At 35.1% G+C, this 19,781-nt stretch overlaps 1 protein-coding gene across 5 annotated transcripts in view; it reads left to right on the top strand.

Moving 5' to 3' along the window:
* Positions 1–19,781, top strand: part of SV2B (synaptic vesicle glycoprotein 2B) — a 170,682-nt gene that overhangs the window by 14,468 nt on the left and 136,433 nt on the right. Inside the window, exon 1 of one of the 5 annotated variants that reach the window (XM_074295086.1) lies at positions 9,711–12,283. The exons of the other annotated variants lie outside the window; for them this stretch is intronic. The gene's annotated coding sequence lies outside the window, so the exon portion shown is untranslated. Of the gene's footprint in view, positions 1–9,710; positions 12,284–19,781 lie in introns of those variants that run through there. 5 annotated transcript variants of the gene reach the window in all.

The raw sequence follows: 19,781 nt of genomic DNA, 5'->3' as shown, positions 1-19,781 counted from the left end.
CAATAGGGACTGAGAGAAAGAGGACAAATAAGTCCTGCAGATTAGTATCGAGTCTAGAAATATTTTGAAACATATGCGCATATAAAAATCCTTAAGAAACATTATAGAAATTAGGCACTCATAATTAATGTTAGTATAAAATGAGTGGGGCAGACATTTCCATGCTCTGAGAGCAAAATAAATGAATTGGGAAGGGAGCTCTGAAACAGAAGAAATCATGGCTCAGAGAGAGAAGTCTTTGAGAGATGATGTGCTTATGGGTTGGGAAAACTAGAAAGACACTGTGGTTTATTGCTGAGAGTATTGGATTTGTAGTAGAGGACCTGGATTTGAATTCTGGGTCATTTACTAATTGCCAGAGTGATCCTGGACTAGTCATTATACAAATCTAGGCCCCAGTTTTCTCATAGGGAAAATGAAGAGATAGGAATAGATAACCTATTCAGAACCCTTCTAAGATATTGGGGAAACTGGCAGATTGTCTTGAAAAAGTTATTGATACTCTTCACCACTGAGGTTGGGGCTTGGGCAGAGGTAGGTATAAGTAGAGAGTATTTGCCAAAGAAAGTGTAGGGGATTTCTCATATTCAAATGTCCATGCTTAAAATTTGAAAACCAAATAAAGTGCTTGATAGATAGTCAAAGTGGATGAGATGACTTTAAAGGAAGAATGGGTTCTATATTTAACATATAATTCCCTTTTAAGGGGTAATCCTCTTTGTCTGATTTACTCAGCTTTGGGGATTAGGTCATTTTAAACTCCAGGCCTTGTCTGTTCTATCAGTCTAGTGTGGTATACAAAGCTTTGGGGGAAAAAAATGTAACCTGTCAGATACCTATCACAAGGTGGCCCCAGATTATTTTTCCTTTTTATGACAATTACATCATTGGCTCCCCTCACTCGGGCCTCTGGGGAGATCTTTGCAATGGATAATAATATAATGAGTTGATAAGGTCATCTTCTTATTTGCAAGTAGTTTAATCACAATGTGCTGGAGTTTTGCTAAAAACAAGGAAAATCAACACCATTGATTGTATGGGATGCAACAGATGAATCACAGTGGGTTTTGTCTTTTTCTTTTCTGGCTAATTCAGAATACAGTTATTATTTCCAATTGGTTTTTCTACCTTTGTTTTCTCTCCACTGCAATCCGTTCAATACTCTGATTCCAGATTAATATTCATAGAATTACAGAAATCCAAATTAAAATAACTCTGAGGTATCACCTCATACCTACTAGATTGGCTAAAGATGATAGGAAAAGACAATGATGAATGTTGGAAAGGATGTGGGAAAACTGGGATATTACTGCATTGGTGGTGGAGTTGTGAAATGATCCAACAATTCTGGAGAACAATTTGTAATTATGCCCAAAGGGCTGTCAAACTGTGCATACCCTTTGATCCAGGAGTGCCGCTACTGGGTCTGTATCCCAAAGAGATCACAAAAGAGGGAAAAGGACCCACATGTGCAAAAATGTTTGTAGTAGCTCTTTTTGTGGTTGCAAAGAATTGGAAAATTAGTGAATGCCCGTCAAGTGGGAAATGACTGAATAAGTTAGGGGTTTTGAGAGCAATAGAATATTATTGTTCTATAGAAAATAATGAATGGATTGGAAAAGCCTGGAAAGATTTACATGAACTGATGCTGAATGAAGCAAGCACAATCTGAAAACATTGTACACAGCAACAAGATTGTTTCATCGTCAACTATGAAGATGGCTACTGTGTCTCCCTGGATGTTATCCAGACTAAACATCCTAATTTTCTTCAGCCAGTTTTCATATAGCATGAACTCAAGACCCAAAACTATTGGGATTGCCCTCATCTAGATGTATCCAGTTTATCAATGTTGCATCTAGAATTGAAACTAATACTACAGAGATGATCATATCAGTGCATAGTGCAGAGAGACTATGACCCTCCTAATCTGGGAAGCTGTGCCTTACTTAACAGAGCCCTAAAATGATCTTAACATTTTTAGCTACCATATCTTGCTTTCAACCTATATTGAACTTCCATTTCACTAAAACCTTTAAATCTTTTTTCTAACCAATTGCTATTAAACTATGTCCCCTCCATCTTGTATTTGTGAATCTGATATTCCGAACTAGGTAAATCTTTAAATTTATTCCTATTACATTTTATCTTAGACTTAATCTAATTATCTAACCTGTAAATCTGATAGATCATAACTTTGTCCTTTCTCAATTTAGTTATTTCTTCCTGCTTTATGTCATCTTCAAATTTGATAACATGTCATATGAGCATATATTCCTTTATGCCTATTCCTAAAACAACATTTTGTGATATGATGATTGTGGACAGTAGCTAGTGCTAATTAAATAAATGTCAGCATGACAAGTGTATATCAATCCTGGAATCCAAAGTTATTAACTTATCTTTCTATTAAACTATATGGTTCTTATAAATCAATTCAAGGTTCTTCCTCATAAGAACAGTTCACAATTTTCCTCATCTTAGTTCTCTTCTAGTGGCCATTTCTACTGCAAATCCTTGGCATGTAGCCACTTTTGGAGACTTCTCTGTCTCATAACTCAAAGAAGAATCAGGTAGAAAATTCTTCAAAATTCAAGAAGTAGGTGTCTCCAACTTAGCAAGCTTTCTGAAATCCAAAATATCTGAGGGCAGGAAGAGGGAGGTTCGTGAATACCCTCAGAGAGTTGCTGAATTCTTGAGTTATTCTGGTAGTCCTTGAAAAAAAAATCCATTCTATACAGAGAGGCTTGGAGAGACTTACATGAACTGATGCTGAGTGAAATGAGCAGAACCAGGAGATTCAACAGCAATACTATATGAGGATGTATTCTGATGTAAGTGGATATCTTCAACAAAGAGAAGATCTAATTCTGTTACAATTGATTAATGATGGACAGAATCAGCTACACCCAGAGAAGGAACACTGGGAAATGAGTGTAAACTGTTTGCATTTTTGTTTTTCTTCCCAGGATATTTTTACCTTCTGAATCCAATTCTTTCGGTGCAATAAGAAATTAATTTCTGCACACATATATTGTATCTAGGATATATATTTAACATATTTAACAATGTATTGGACTGCCTGCCAACTAGGGGAAGAGGTGGAAGGAAGGAGGGGAAAATTCAGAACAGAAGTGAGTGCAAGGGATAATGTTGTAAAAAATTACCCATGCATATGTACTGTAAAAAAAAGTTATAATTATAAAATTAATAAAAAATAAAGTAAAAAAAATACTTAGTATAGTACCTGGGGCATAGTAAGTGTTATTAAAATTTTAACTATTAAAAAAAGAAAAAAATCCATTCTATTTCTAAATATACTCATATTGAGTTTTGTGTCTTCTTCCAGACAACCTTAGACTTCCTTACTACTGTATTGTTTATCTGAAGACTAAGCTTACCAATTTCTTCCTTCTTAAAACCTCTCAATGACTTCCTAAACTAATAGAACTTGTATTTGTCTTGATTGAAAAAAAAAGAGCATTTGGTTTTTCTGAGCACATGGATTTACGAATTCAAGGTAATTTGCTTATGCATATACATTATTTTCCATGGTATCCAGAATCATCCATATTCTCATCTAGAACATTTTTATGCCAGCCTTCTATTGCTTCCAGGCATAAACCATTCTCTCTAGATGAAATGGTTATCCATTGCCATTTACTTTATTGGTCATATTTTGCTTATAGAAGGTGGATAGACGTGAGGATGGAAACACATTTATTATTTCCACCTCGTCTCTTTTTTCCTTGACAGTCAAATGTGAATTATTGCCCATTCTATCCTGAAAAAGGCATGTTTATTCCTACCTTCAAATACTTTTTACTAATCCTGTTTCTCCTACTTGCAGTGCTCTCCTTTCTGCTTATTTAAATCCTAGCTTTTCTTTAATGCTCAATTTCAGTCTCACATTCTGGAAAGTTTCTTCCAATTACCACAGCCTACATTGATCCTCTCCATTTAACTCCAGCACTTAAGTTTGGTACCATTTATTTGGCTTATAATACTTTAATTGTTATTTATAGCTTTAGAATAATAACAACTCATATTTAAGCATTCTTTAAGATTTACAAACTATTTTCATTACAACACCCTTGTTCCTTAATTTTTCTTCTGTAATCAGGTTCTACACTCTTGCCCAAGAATTCAGAACCAATTAGTACTCATGCTACTTACCCAATAGGGGAGTTATGAAAAAAGTCTGAAAAGTTCTTTACAAATTTGTTATAGGTTACAAGTTGGGTGACAGAACTGAAATGACTCAACAACAACAACAAAATGAACTTAGAGGCAGAAGACCCCAGCCCCAGCTCTTTTTTGTGATCTTGGATAAGACAATTCAAATCCCTTAACTTCATTCATTTACTTGATAAAATTAGGTAATAATACATCACCTAACTTGATCCTATTTGGGGTTTTCTTAGTAAAATATTGGAGTGGTTTGCTATTTCCTTTTCCAACTCATTTTACAGATGAAGTAACTGAGGCAAACAGGGTGAAGTGATTTGTTCAGAGTCACACTATTAGTAAGTGTCTGAGGCCATATTTGAATTCAGGTCTTTCCTGACTTCAGGCTCAGTGCTCTATCCACTGTGCCAACTAGCTGCCCAACTTCATTCCTTTTCCCAGTTCTCTGTTAATTAATTTGCTTGTTCCATGTATAATGAGTTCTGCTAGATATGGACCCTGAGAAGGCCACTTTTCAGTATTGCTGTCTTGATTATCTGATATTCTGCCAAGGAGCAGAGAAAGGTCAAATCAGGGGAAAGAAAACAGAACTAGGAAGAATGCTATTCCTGTTAGTTCTCTATGGGTCAACACTTTGTATATTATTGTTCCTAACTCTTTCATGCAGCATGCTTAGGGATAAACCTGGGAGAGATTGAGGAGTGATTGGGACTTCAAAAGCTCTGTGATTTCAAGGTGTGTGATTTCCTTTCACTTATTTTGATTGTAATCCCTTTATGCCTTGATAGACAGTCTTCATCATTTTGTTGTTGTTCTACTCTCCCCTCCATCTTTTAATTCATCACCTGTTAGCTAACCTACTTGTGCTAAACCTTTCTAGATATAGGGGGATAGGCAGATTGGTTCTTGAATGACATGCAGTCCATTTCTGGGTCCTATCCATGAAATCTTTCTAGCTTATTAGGACCTGCCAAAGTGTATATTACACAATCGAGGGTAAAAACCAAACCAACCAGTTCTTGGTTTTCCCCAGATGTATTAAATTCCTTTTCCCTATTAAAGCAGTGTGGCATAGTAGGAAAAACAAACCAACCAACCCAGCAGTACACACTTTGGACCTGGATCTGGACTCAAAAAACTTGGGTTCAAATATCAGCTTTGTTATTTACTAACTCAATGAATGGGAGCAAATCACTTAAACTCTCTGGGATTCAATCTTCTTATGTATAAAATTAGGGAGCTGGACCATATGGCTCTTAGATCCCTTCTAATCCTAAAACTGTAATATTGAATTTTTCCCATAGAACTAGGAGAAGACTGGATATTAAAAAAAGTACAGTAACTTCAACTTATTCCATCATTATATTGATTAGTCAAGCAGATGGAAATGATCTGTGAGTAAAAGGGTCAGTGCCACCAGCTTCATACAAGGAAAACCTATGATCTCACTTTAGGAAACTGGCTACAATGTTGAAAATGCAATTGGAATTGGTTAAGATGCTGGAATGAGAATTGGGAGACTAATAGCCCACTATTGATTCAGTAAGCAATATATAGTGAATCTCTGTGTGTGCTTCAATATTCTCATTCTATACAAAGTAGGCAATAGCCTATCCTGCTGTATCAAATACTTTTTAAAAAATTGTGGGATCTTTCATTCTCTTCAACTGTCAGTCAGTTTTGTGAGGATGAGTCTCTCTTTTTTATAATGCATCAAATTTTTAATCAATATGTCTACAGATCATTCTCTTCAACATTTTATAAGATGAAGAAGTAAGAATGTGGAATGGTAGATTTTGATGTTCTCTTGATCATCTTTTTGGGGAAGAAGGTAGTAATACTATCCATTGAATCGTTTCCTCAATTGTTCAATATCTTCCTATTTTAAAGAGAATTTGAAGACTGAGTCCTACCAAATTTGTATTATATTTAGCATTAATTTCTTTCGTCTTAAGTGCTTTCCCTATGTTTTTCTTTATTCCATGCTATTTTTGCATCCTTATAAGGTACAATAGTGACTGAGATGTTGGTTCTAAATGTATTTCTATCCACTCAGTTCTGAACTGAGACCATGTGCCTTCATCTTCATCTTGCCCATTTCCACTCTACTTTGGAATAAATTCTCCCAGCAAGCTTTGCCTTTTTCTACTTCTTTATTTGAGAATTATAATCAAACTACTGCTCTCTTGCCCTCTGGAAAGAGTACATCAATGGACTGCTGTAATGTGACTTCCCAGATCATTATTCCCTTCCAAAGCCACCATTCCTTACAGGTGTTATCTTGCTTTTTAAAATGCAAACTCCTTGAGGGTAGAGACTGTTTCATATTTATATTTGTATCTTCAGAACTTAGTACAATGTTTCACACACAGTAAATTCTTTCCATTCATCTACTCACTGGTATTGATGACAAAATAATTGGTTAGAGAAATATACAGATTTATCCCAGTCTGATGATGTTGTCTTGCTTCCAGTTTTATTTTTAAATTTCTTAATAATCTGACTTAGTTGAGTCTAAACTTGCTGAAAAGTTATGTTTACCTTCTTCTCTTATGCTTTCTTTGAATTGATGTTATTGAGATTTCTTGATTTGATTTGGAATATCTTCTCAAATATTTCATAGAATTTTCTACTTCTTCATTCACTCCAAGAATCTGGTGTCTACATGGTATCTGCCCAAATTGGTGGGGGTTTTTGCTTATGTTTGCCCTGAGCACAGCAAAAGAAATAATGATGATGATAAATTTACTTATGTTCTCTTATTTGATTTTTGTAACAACTATTTGAGATAGGTTTTAATATCCTAATTTTAGAAATGTAGAAATGCTAAGAAAGATTCATAGGATCATAAATTTAGAGTTGGCAGAAGACTTAGGGGTCATTTAATTCGACCACTTTATTTTATAGAAAAAGAATATGTGTTGTTAAGAGAGAACTAGCACGGAGACATTTTTAGGCTTATTATCCACCTTTGGTATCTAACTGGTTCACCTAATTTTCACCTGTGGTTCCAAAAAATTGTAGCATGTGCAGCAATCATAAGTAGGTAAAACTATTGTGGCAGACAGGCTAAACCAGGCTGAAGATAATTAATATTCCTCAAAGCTGTCAGTGAGTTAGAGAGATGTTTTTACAAAACATGTGAAGACTTCCCCACTGTATGCATGAGAACAATTTGTTCAATGGCCAAGGTAGCTAAAGTACTAAGTACTTAGAGTTTGATCAGACATCTGAGGTCAAAGTCATCCACTACACTCTAGGCCATCTCCAGTCATCTTGACTTTTATCTTGTCACTAGACTTTGATAATTCTAGAAGAAAAATGAGGCTGATGACTTTGTGCTCCTCTACTTCACTTAAATCCAATTCATGAGCTAATCAAGACATTACTTCATGATGTCCTTCTGCAAAAAAAAAAAAAAAAAAAAAAAAAAAAAAAAAGTGGTTAAATTCCTCTAGGTCCTCTTTGAAAATGAAGAATGAATAAAAACAGATGAAGAAACTAAGAGAAAGAAACTAAATGCTTGGTGTAGAGTAGCAGTGAATAGTGAATACTGGAGATAGCATTTGAACTCAAATCTTTCTCATTCTAAGTGCAGTACTTCTATTTCCTATAACTTGACAAGTTATCAGTAAAAGGAGCACAGGATGGTTGTTGAAGTGGGTGAACTCTAGCAATATCCTTAGCTTTCTGTATGCATTCATTGAAGAAAAAAGGGATTTGTCCCTATGGTTGAATATTCTCAAAAGGGTTACTTTGATGTTGGGTGGGAAAGATCCTTAGATATTTGTATATATGTCCATCTCGTTCCCCTTCCCTGGACATCCAGGTCCTTAGTTCTGAATTTCAAATATTTTTATTTTATTTTTCTTAGATACTTTTGTTAGATTCATAAAATTTCACAGTGGGAAAGGAACTGATAAGACATCAACTTTAACTTGCACAAAAATCTTTATAGCATCTCAGCAAGTAGTCGTTATTGGTACGGCTGAAGACTGAGAACTTACTGCCTTTTGAGGCAGTCTGCTCTCTAGTTTTGTATAGTTCAAATTGTCAGGAAGATTTTCCATAAATTGTGCTAAAATTATCCTCTTTGTAACTTCCACTCATTCCTCTTATTTCTTGCTTCTGAGCCCAAGTTAACCAAAGAGGAAGGAATCCTTCTTCTACATGACAATATGAAATATTTCAAGGCTGCTAGCCTTGTTATACTAACTCTTTACTTCTTTAGTTCTGTTTATTAGTTCTTCTATGGTATGCATCTGAGTCCTTTCACTACCCTGCTAGCCCTATTTTGGATATGGTATGTCCTTTCTAAACCATGACATCCATAGTAGATGTGATCTGATGAAGGTAGAGAAGAGTGGGCCTATCCCATTCCTTGTTCTTCACCTGATATGTCTTTTTTTGTTGTTTTGTTTTTGTTTTTGTTACCAGATATATGCATGGGTAATTTTACAACATTGGCAATTGCCAAACCTTTTGTTCTAATTTTTTCCTTCCTCCCCCCCCCCAGATGGCAGCTTGACCAATACATGTTAAATATGTTAAAGTATAAATTAAATACAATATATGTATATATATCCAAACAGTTGTTTTGCTGAATAAAAAGAATTGGACTTTGAAATAGTCTACAATTAGCCTGTGAAGGAAATCCAAAATGCAGGCGTCTAAAATTAGAGCGATTGGGAATTCTATGTAGTGGTTCCTGATATGTCTTTTAATGTAACCTAAGGTCATATTGTCCTTCTTGGCTTAGACCCAACTAATGTTGAGCTTGCAGTCATAGAAAATTCCCATTTTTCAAAAAATATGAACATTACCTATCCTATTAAAAACCTATTAATTTTTTTGCAATTTAGTTCCATTATTTTTTCAGATGCATCTTTTAGAGGGCATTAGAAAAACCTTATTGCTGCTTGAATTTCACTTGGAGTTCTGCAAACACAGTTGCTATGAGACAAGTTAACCTTTGTAATCTATAGGTCCATCTGGCCTCCACAGCAGGTGTTAGCTTTGGTTAAAGATATGAACATATTCATGATTTATCATTGTTTAAGTTCTACTACCAAAATCCACTTTTTTGAATCTGAGATGTTTTCCACTCATTGGCTTCATCTCATAAAATATTGTTTCTAATTATTTATTTATTCTTTAACAAATAATTGTCAAATATCTAATTAGTATAATGTATTGTACAAGATGCTGGGGAGATAAAAAAGAAAAATAAGACAGTCTGAACCATTGAGGAATTTCTTTATACTAAGTGTGACAAGACCTATATACAGAAAGAATGTGTATGAGATCCTTTCATGTACACAAGCTGGTTTTTTTTAGAGAAAGAATATGATAGAAAGTAATGAAACTATTTCCCCTCAAGCTCAAAGAAACTTTATTTTCCAAGGCTTAGGGGAATCAGAGGAAGGTGAAAGAGCAAAGAAGGATTCATAAAGGGTGATAAAGCAAAGGGGATAACAAATTTCTCTATATGTATGTTGTAATATTTCATTTACATGTTTTTTTTTTACTTCTACATATTGCTTAGAAAGACACATAGGTTCTACAAGCAAACATATTTATATCCTACCACCTTCATTGTTTACCTTTTTTTAAAAGATAAAAATAAATTAAATTGAAGCCATCTTTTATCTTTCCAATTTCCTAGGGCTGCTTCTTAGCAAATAAGAGGAGAAATTAGACAGCTCCTTTGTCTAAATAGTTTAACCTTATGAGTGATCTTTGTTCTCTCTGTGTGGGTTTCTTTGTCTTTCTTTATTTCTGTTTTCTCCTCCTCCTTGTCTCTCTCTCTCACTCCTTTTCTCTACCTTTACCCTTTTATCCCAAGGTATCTGGAGATAGAAGTATTTAGGGTAGCAGAAAACTAGCTAGCCCCCTTTGGATGACTTCCACTTTTATATATTTGGAATAATTTTCCCCTAAACATCTTTCTTCCAAGTCATATGGAGTTGGTAACTGTGCTGAGAGAAAAGAATGGGGAAAATCTTGTCTGAGGTGTTTTCCTACTTACCAAGTTTCCTTCACAGAATGCTACTGTTACTATTTTTTTGTATTCAATGGAGAATCATGAGGCCTAAATTTACATGATTTATTACCCTGTTTGGGGAATTTATAAAAATGTTAAGTACTAATAAGATTCTCTTTCTTATAGCTCCTGAGCCCCCAAATGAGATAGGATCCTGACAATTCAGATGGAAAGCCTAAACTTTTGTCCTTTTAGCTTCTGTCTATTTGCGTTGCTAACATAGCAACCTCCATCCCTTCTTTTTTGGACTTCCCTTTCACAACAATGAAGTGCATAGATCAGAAACAATAATTATTTATCACTTTATGTAATTGGAAAGTTCAAAAAGAGTTAAGCAAAATTGCAAATGTATCTTTAGAGAGCAGAGACAAGCATTGTAATAGAAACATTCTTGCCCTGGGAGAACAGAGGGAGAAGTGAGAAGGATGAAAAGTTTTACTCTCAACAGAATCAAGTAGCTACAATATCTTTTATCTTGGCCCTAGTTGGTATCTCCATAATTTTTAGTCCTCTTTCTTGTCATCCAGATAACAGCAGCTGGCACTTTCTCCATCTTTTTATTTCTTGTTTCTCTGTAGATTCTCTCAAAGTGCTAACATGAACTCATCTAGCACATTGTGTAACTAACACTCCATATCTTCACCCTCCCTTTGTCTCTTTCCTATTTCTTCTTTGGATTTCTTCCCTCCTTTTTGTTCAATAGGGATGAGTGCACTATCTTTTTCATTCACAAGGCATGAGTGTATTAATTTTTTTTTCCCTGGGGTACTGGCAGTGTTGAGGTTTCCAGAGGCTGGGGTAGCTAAACACTCAGAGTCTTCTTTGCCTAGGTAACTGACACTCAGTTTTTCGTGCTAAATATACAGAAAGGTAAGGAGGTTGGAGTACATTTAGTAGGGAAAAGGGAACCTTTGAATGTTTTAAAATTCATGATGGAATAGTACCAGTGTTATGTAACTCAGTTTCATTGGCTTCCTTGGAAATCTATCTCAAAAACAAATTGGTTTGTTCTCCTAAGATTGTGAACGAGGGGGTGGCATTCATCACTGTTGCTTATGTGCTAGAGTAATAAGAGAGTGCTAGTCAGCCTACTGGTTTCTTGCTCTGTATTTGTGTTTGGACTGCATATTTACTTGCTATTCTTGAGTTATTTGTATAAGTTTAGCAACTAATAGAAGTGCAGGTTTTAAAAAAAAAAAGTTGGGCGACAACTTTAGGCAGTGGTAGGGAGGGGGATATAATATTGATTATGATGTGACCTATACAATCTATTCCAAAAAGAAAATGATGATGTTGAGTTACATGACCTTGGGGGTATACTTCTCAGAAGGAAGAAATGATTATGCTATTTTGAGAAATCTTTATTGGGCTTACATCTTTAAAGTTCTAGGGGATGGAAGGGAAACCTGTTTTAATCCCACAACATTTATTAGGGGAAGAAAGTAATCCTTAGTACCTTAGTTTGAGGGGAAAAAACTTATTGTTTGTTTGTTTTTTCTTTTCTGACAATTAGCGTAAAAGCAATTAATGATTTCTGTTATACTAAGGATCAGACCTGAAATACAAACCTAAAATGGCAGAAAGCCACCATCAAAGCCTTGATCTCTCCTTTTCCTTCTGCCTATTGTTCTTTTCCTTCTATACTGAGAACCTCTTATTTACTGTTTGAATTGAGTCAATACATCTGTCATGCTGGTAACTTTCCCATCCCCCAACCCCTTCCCATCATTACCACCACCTGTCAACTCTTCATTCTCTTCTCTCTCTCTCTCTTTTTTTTCCTGGAACTTCCCTTTTTAAACTCTTCCTGGGTACGGATTTTTATTTTTCAAATAATTGTGACTGTATTCTTCCATTGGTAGTGCCTTAGTTCCTGCATGACTTGCCCTTGGATGAACAGCTTGGAGCTCAGAGCATTTGTTCCTAATCCACAGATTATGGCTTTGCAGCAAATGTAACTCTCTGCAGGGTTGATATTCCAGTTGCTGGCAGGGGGAATATGTGACTGGTGGATTTGATAGCAATTCTGTGACTGAACCTTCCCCAATTGTGGTAAGAGCTATTTATGTCTCTTCAGACAATATTTTATCTCTTATCTTGACAATTTCTTAACATTCAGTTAAGAAAGAAGGAGGTTAAAGAGCTAAAGTGGATAGTGGAAGGGAAAGAAAAATTGAGAAAGGAGATAAAGAGATCTGTGGTGTGCAAGATGCAATTTAGTTTAGGAACTTTTCCAAGTATCTATGTTATTGTTATTTAAAATGCAAGGAAAGAACTGAGATCAGTGTATTCTCTCACTGTTTATATCTGGATTGTGTATATTGCTTTGACTAGATCTAGTATGTGTCAAATTCTACATCTCTCTCTAAAAATATTTTCTTTGTGTGGTCTCTTTATGATGAATTAATGTAAGTAATGTGGTTATTTCTACCTCAGTGTTTACATGGTCACTCCCCAATGTTTCACTCTCTAGTTAGAATGAGATCACTTAGTTTCTTACTCGTAACTCACTAGGAGGCAAAATTACAAAGCTGAACATGTAACACCCTGTCTTTAGTGAAAGGGGCATTTTGAAACAAGAGAAAGCTTGGGTCCACACTGCCCTCATCCCCCAGCCTCGATCACAATTAGAGAAATCTTGATCAACAGAGAGTTCTTTGGGAAAATCTGGAGTTTGACTCAGAAGTTTAAAATGAAATTTCTGAGTGCTTGAATGTTTGGCAGGAGACAGCTTTCTATTGGTAATGGAACTGACTTAGAAAACCTACTAAAGAAAAAAAGTTTGGTGATAATGACCAAATAATTTAAGGAACTGAAAATCAGACTTGCCCTATTATTCCCTCTTCCAACTTCTCTATCTCTTAAGGGGGATTTAAAACCAATAACAATTTGGTTTTATAGATACTATATTTTTAATCAGTGATTTGATCTGAGCAGGTGTTCTCAATTCACAGAATGCTTTCTATTTATATTATCAAAATAATCTCCACTTTTGTCTAATGAATAAACATTTATTAAGTCCCTGATACTGAGGGAAAGGAAAGGGGGAACCCCATTTGTCGGCGCATAGATCCCATGAGGCACAGTGTCCCCTGTAAAATGAATTTACAGGCCCGAAAACCTAGATTGATAAATAAAAGGTTTATTGTAGGAATTTGGAAGTAAAGCTCAGTTAGAAAGACGCCAGGGCCAAAGGTGGCCTTTGGCGGGCAGGGACCCTTACATGGCTGGAAGGATACCATGTGTTGGCTGGGAGGGCTCCTGCAAAAGGGCGTTCCAGCTTGTTTCTTTTATACCCAAAAGATGAATTCATTACTGCTCTATTAGAGTTGATTTGGTTCATCTCGTTGAAGATGGCCACATCCATCAGAATTGATCATCACATAGTATTGTTGTTGAAGTATATAATGATCTCTTGGTCCTGCTCATTTTACTCAGCATCAGTTCATATAAGTCTCTCCAGGCCTTTCTGAAATTATCCTGTTGGCCATTTCTTACAGAATAATAATATTCCATAATATTCATATACCTCAATTCAGTCATTCTCCAATTGATGGGCATCTGCTTAGTTTCCAGTTTCTGGCCACTACAAAGAGGGCTGCCACAAACATTCTTGTGCATACAGGTCCCTTTCCCTTCTTTAAGATCTCTTTGGGATATAAGCCCAGTAGGAACATTGCTTCAGTATTCTTCTATTGGTTATATTTTGTTTTTAGACATGTCCATGTAAATGATAGGCTTACTGCTTTTGCCAATAACCAACTATTCCTTCTCTTTATCTTGCTTTTTGAAGTCTTGTTCTTCTAAATGACCATTTAAGCAAGCTAGAAGTTGCAGTTAGGAAAAAAAATGCTTTTTTGACTTGGTCTTTTGCTTGGTAACTTGTATTCTTAAAATGCTAAATAAGAGTTTAATGATATATGTTCACATCATAAACTGATAATTTGACTTTGACATGCTCATGGTAATGGAGGCATTACTCCATTATCTCAAGATTATCTCAAGATTTCCTCTCATGTTTCATAGTGGAATAGATAATAATAGCCAGGGGACATAGTGATAGAGCCTTGAACCTGGTATCACAGGAAGAGCTGATTTCAGATCCACCTTCCAGTACTAGTCATTTGAGCCTAGGTAAGTCACTTAATCTTTGCCTGTTCTAGTTTTCTTTTTTTTTCCTTTTAAATATTATTTTTTCCAAGTACATGCAAATATAATTTTTACATTTGTAAAAATTGTGTTCCAAATTTTTCTCCCTCCTTTCCTCACCTCTTACTCCCTAAGATGGCAAGCAATCTAATATAAGTTAAACATGTGCAATTTTCTGAACATATTTCAATATTTACCATGCTGTGCAAGAAAAATCAATTCAAAAGGGAAAAAACACAAGGGAAAAAAACCAAGCAGATAAACAAAAGGAGTAACAAAAGGGTAAAAATATTACTGCATCAGTTTTCTCATTTGTAAAATGTGAATAGTAGTACCTATTTCTCAGGGTTATATTGAGGGTAAAAAGAGTAAATGTTTATAAAGTGTTTTGCAACCTTAAAGCACTATAAAAATGCTTGTTATCATAAATTCCCTTTTTTTTCTCCTCTTACTCATTCTCATCATCATTGTTTTTATACATAGCTCTCAAAAGCTATATATGGCTAGCTTTACCAAAACAGTAAGTCTTCATCTGTGGCCCCATAGACAAAGGACCAGCCCCTATATTTATGGAGAAGTTCATAAATAGAGAAAAAATGGACTTTTTTTTTCATTATGGTAGCCTATAAAACATCAAAATGAAAAACACCATTAAGAGCTAGTCAGTCATTTTTGCTTCTTCAATAATGATAGCTGACTGCCAGGAAAGATGATACTCAGAATTTCCAGGGGATAGTACACTCACTATCATTAAATATATGCACAAACACACATAGGCACATGGGAATTGCATTCATTTGGTCAATGAATGGGTAGGACTCAAAACTAAAGAAAAGGAGAATAGGCAGTATTATATTTGGGAAACTAAATACTTTTAATGCTTTTCTTTCCTTCAGAAGTCCATCTTTTCTGAAATCATTTTTTATTTCAGTGATGATATATGAATATAAATCATGAAACATCAAGATCCCAGAAAACTCAAAATTGCAGAGCCAAAGGAAAATAGAAAAATTTATGGTAGGTGAAAATAGGCCTCAATATATTGATAATCATTTCTTACATATGAGATATAAAAGACATTTTCATAGGTCTGTATTACTGGAAAAGGCTGATCATATGTCTAGAGTAAAGGATTACAAATAGAAAGCCCAGATGCTTTATTTTTTAAAACCTCATTTATTAAGAAAATCAGAGGAAGATCCTTAGCATTTTGGGTGGATCCTCCATGGAGTATTTATGGGAGAACAATGACAAGGTTTTCACAGGTCTAGGGATGGAGCAGTTGCACCAGTAGAGGGAATTTTCCCACTAATGAGATCATGAATTCCTCAAAATTAAGTAAAGAAGGAATACTATTGACAATTCAAATTCACAAGGAATCTGACAGGATAGCCAAAGAGAGACTGATTTAGATTAGAATGAATTGGCTGATGATTTAAGGATTTTTTTGGAAGAAATCATTCTGATAGTAGTCAGCATTAGACTCGGTTACATACTCAATGTGCCTGATGTTGCTCCCTTACACAGAGCTTAAAAATCTACATAACTCTTCACCTCTTCACATATGTAGTAAGGTTATTTTTGTTTTACTGAAGACAACTGCTTGAAAACCTCCTATTGAAAAATACGATAGAGGAAAGGAGAGAGGAGAGAATGATATATTTAGGATTAGAAAATACATGAAAGGTTCAACAACTAAGAAAATTGAGAATTACAGATTATATGACTCTCCTAAACTCACAAAGGGAGAAAATAGCACAAATGGCTTTTGAATTCTGGTCCTCTAACTCTAAATTCACTGTATGATGCTATTTGCTAAGGAAAGGACTGTAAATGAAACTGTATCTGTCGGAAAGATCACAAATTCTTGGGGGGTGGCACAAAAATCTGGAGACTGTCATGTCATTATCATATTCTAGAGGGCTATTAGGTATTATACATTCCAATTTGAAGCTTTAAAACTATTTTGATGGGATTTTGAATTCACAAATGGTACTATTCTCTTTGTTGCTATGAAAAAAAATAATTAAGAAATGGTATTCTAGTGGGGAAACAATGAATTCTATCTCCATGCCCAAGTTTTTCATAACTTTTCATACTGCATTCATTAAATTATCAAAAAGCTATTTAGGTTTAAATGAAATCTTCGAATCTCATGGGCCATCTGTTCAATCTATTTATTCTTTTGGTGAAGTCACGATTCTGTTATTTGCGATATTGAAGTCATTTCTATAATGGAAAATTACAGTATTTCTAAGATGGGATGAGGACATCCTAACTTACAGTTCCTCCATATGGAGTTATCAGTGATAGTGATGGATGGTGATGATGATGAAAATTTCCTTGTCCAGGAAATTTTAACCTCTTAATTACTATTGTGTTACTGGAAATGAGACCCCCCCTCTCCTTATAAGGGAGGAAAGCAAATAAATATTGAGCCAGTCCCATTTTTATATAAAGAGAATTTTAAGTGTAGGAAAGATTAAAGGACTTGTTCCAAAAGATATCATAGATTATTAGTGGGAGCAAGAAAAAGTCTTAAATGTGATGATGGGGACTTTTCATTTTCACGATCATATAGCAATTTCTTATTTGAAGCTCTGCTTCCAAAATTCCTAGTTAGAATCACAAAACATTAGAACTAAAAGAGCCCTTGAGTATAATTTAATCTAACACATTCCATTTTACACTTGAGAACAGTGAGTGAGGTACTGAAAGGTTAAGTTACTTAACAAAGGCCATATAAGTACCATGTAACCGAGGCAGATCTCAAACCCAGGTTCTTTGACATGTAACCTGACCATTCTTACCACTACTTAGTCACTCTTGCTCATTTATATTTATTTCAATTGACATTGAACAATTTAGTAATTGTCAGCAAAATGTAGCTAAGATGGATTGTATTCCTTTGTAAATAATACAGATCATCTTGTCTTCAAGGACTTTCTCAGCTCTCTAACATTTTCACAGCACCCCACGAGGCAGCTTAACATGGCAATTCTCATTTCAATTGCTTCCAGATGGAATGATGGAAAGCTGGTCTGTGCATACAATTCAGGTTGTCAGTGTGTTTAGGGGCTTCCAATCCATTCTAAAGCAAAGCTCTTTTCCAACAGAAAACTATTATCAATGGCATTTTGTGTGTGTGTGTGTGTGTGTGTGTGTGTGTGTGTGTGTGTGTGTGTGTATGTGTATATGTACATGGGTGTATGTGCACGGGTATCTGTGCACAAATCTAATTGCTTTGCTTTGTAAGGAAGAGCCAAGAGAGGGATTCATTGGTTCTAGATGATAGTGATTTTGATTGATTAAATTCAGTCCTATGGAGCTGCTCAGTTTTTATTCTGTTTGTTTTCTGTGACAAAGAGAATAATTTTTGAACTGGAAAGGCCTAAACAAGAATGGTTAATGTGGAAATTAAAAGAAACAAAGTTGGCTGGTTTTTTAATTATGAAGATTTGGGTTCAGGTTCTGACTTTAATGGGTAATGATGAATGCTTAACTCATTTAAGCAATCAGTGCCCAAGCTCTCTCCAAGACTATAGTGATAAATTGGTACAGCTTTGAATAACTGGTGGGAATTTGTGCATTAATATTTTCCTACACTAACAATATACAAGATTGAGGAAGTGTGACTTGAGATGAGTTAATTTGAAAAAATGCTTGAATATTTTAGTAGATACAAGCTTAATATGGGTCAACATATGCCATATGATATGAAAGGCACAGAATCTATAATTTCAGGCTGTATTAATATAGTAATGGGGTTTAGGGTTATTTAGTTTTAGGTTTAGGACAGGAAATTCATGCTACTGTGTTCTGGTTAAATCACATCTGAAGCATTATGTTGTTATGAATTGTATGTTTTAAGAAGGACAGTGATAAACTGAAGAGTATCAACCAGGATGATGTAGATCATACCATATGAGGAATGGCTAAATGAATTAGGTAATGTTTCACTTGTAGAAGACTCAAGGAAGATGAGAGTATTTGAGAGACAGTTACATAGAAGAGGAATTAAACTTATTTTGCTTGATGCTAAAGACTGAACTATATCAGGTATAATGAGCAGAAGTAATATAGGGGCAAATTTACAACTTATGTAGGGAAAAATTTCTCAACCATGAGAACTATCTCAAAGTGGAGTGAGCTGATTTGGTAGTAGGGTTTCTTCTGCACTAGAGTTCTTCAAAGGCTGGATGACCATTTATTGGGGATGTTGTAGGGAGCATTCATGTTTATATATGAATTGGACTAGAGCATCTCTGAGATCTTTGATATCATGTAATTCTTCATGAGTGAGATGGATGTTGGTAAGATGGAGTTCCTGAAGAACAAATGTGTTGTTATGTCGTCTGTTGCTGGGTATATTTTCTGAGGAAAAAAAGATTGGGATCAGGAATGGAAGAAAAGCTATGCATCTCTAGGCTAAATCTGCATATCACTATTGCTCAAACTTTCCACTTTCAAAGCCACTGGTACTGAAGCAGGACCCATCTATAATCCCCATATAGATATATGGGGAAAAATATATTCCACTAAATTCCTGGCTGCTTCTTTTAGAGAATCACATCTTCTAGGACCACACATAGAAAAATAAACATCAAGAGAAGCAGGAAGCAGTGTCATACCAGCACTGTAGTAAGAGTTGCTATAAACTCTTCAGAGCTTTATCTAATAATTTCTTTCTTTACTAATACACTGCTCAGATATATCACAAAGCACGATTGGATTAAAAATCATAGAAATAATATATCACCATTGGTCCTAGTGTGGACTTTTCCCCTGGCTTGGGTGTGGGCAAAATTTCTATATCTTATTCTTGATACTTAGCTCCAGATATATTTCTTTGGACCCATATTGATTTTAATAGTTGTTCTCCTTTTAATGACCCTCCTCAACTAATTATTTTGAGGAAGTAGACCAGTGCCTTTAGTGGGTATTTGGCTTCTACCATTCTCAAGTCTTGTTTGATTGTTATTTTTCTTTGCTATTAATTATCTCAGTTCCTGATTTGTCACTTACAGGAATCTAGAATCTCCTGTACTTCATATTATTTCTACAAGTCAAGGTATTTTTGAGTTGATTTTCCCCTACTGTTGCAGGGAATATGGAGGATGTGCAGTGTTTAGGTAAGTGATATGCAACACTGGAAGGGGCTTTTCCAAGGCTTGGATAACCCTATTTCTTACATGGCATTGGTTTTAAATGTTAGTTGATAATAAAGTCTATTGAGTAATGCTTATTATGAACTGAGGAGAGTCTTCATGATAGGAGGTACCTATGGTTTAGTATTCTGGCTCTAATGGGGGCTCTCAGTTCTTTTACTTTCAGATGGATGATTATTGTTGAAATTGTTGGTTTATATAAAGTCCTACTGTATATAATAATAATAATAATA

This window comes from Sminthopsis crassicaudata, chromosome 2, assembly GCF_048593235.1.
Source record: "Sminthopsis crassicaudata isolate SCR6 chromosome 2, ASM4859323v1, whole genome shotgun sequence".
Taxonomy (NCBI): Eukaryota; Metazoa; Chordata; class Mammalia; order Dasyuromorphia; family Dasyuridae; genus Sminthopsis; species Sminthopsis crassicaudata.
The sequence above is the reverse complement of the archived record's forward strand: the minus strand, read 5'-3'. Positions and strand labels throughout refer to the sequence as shown.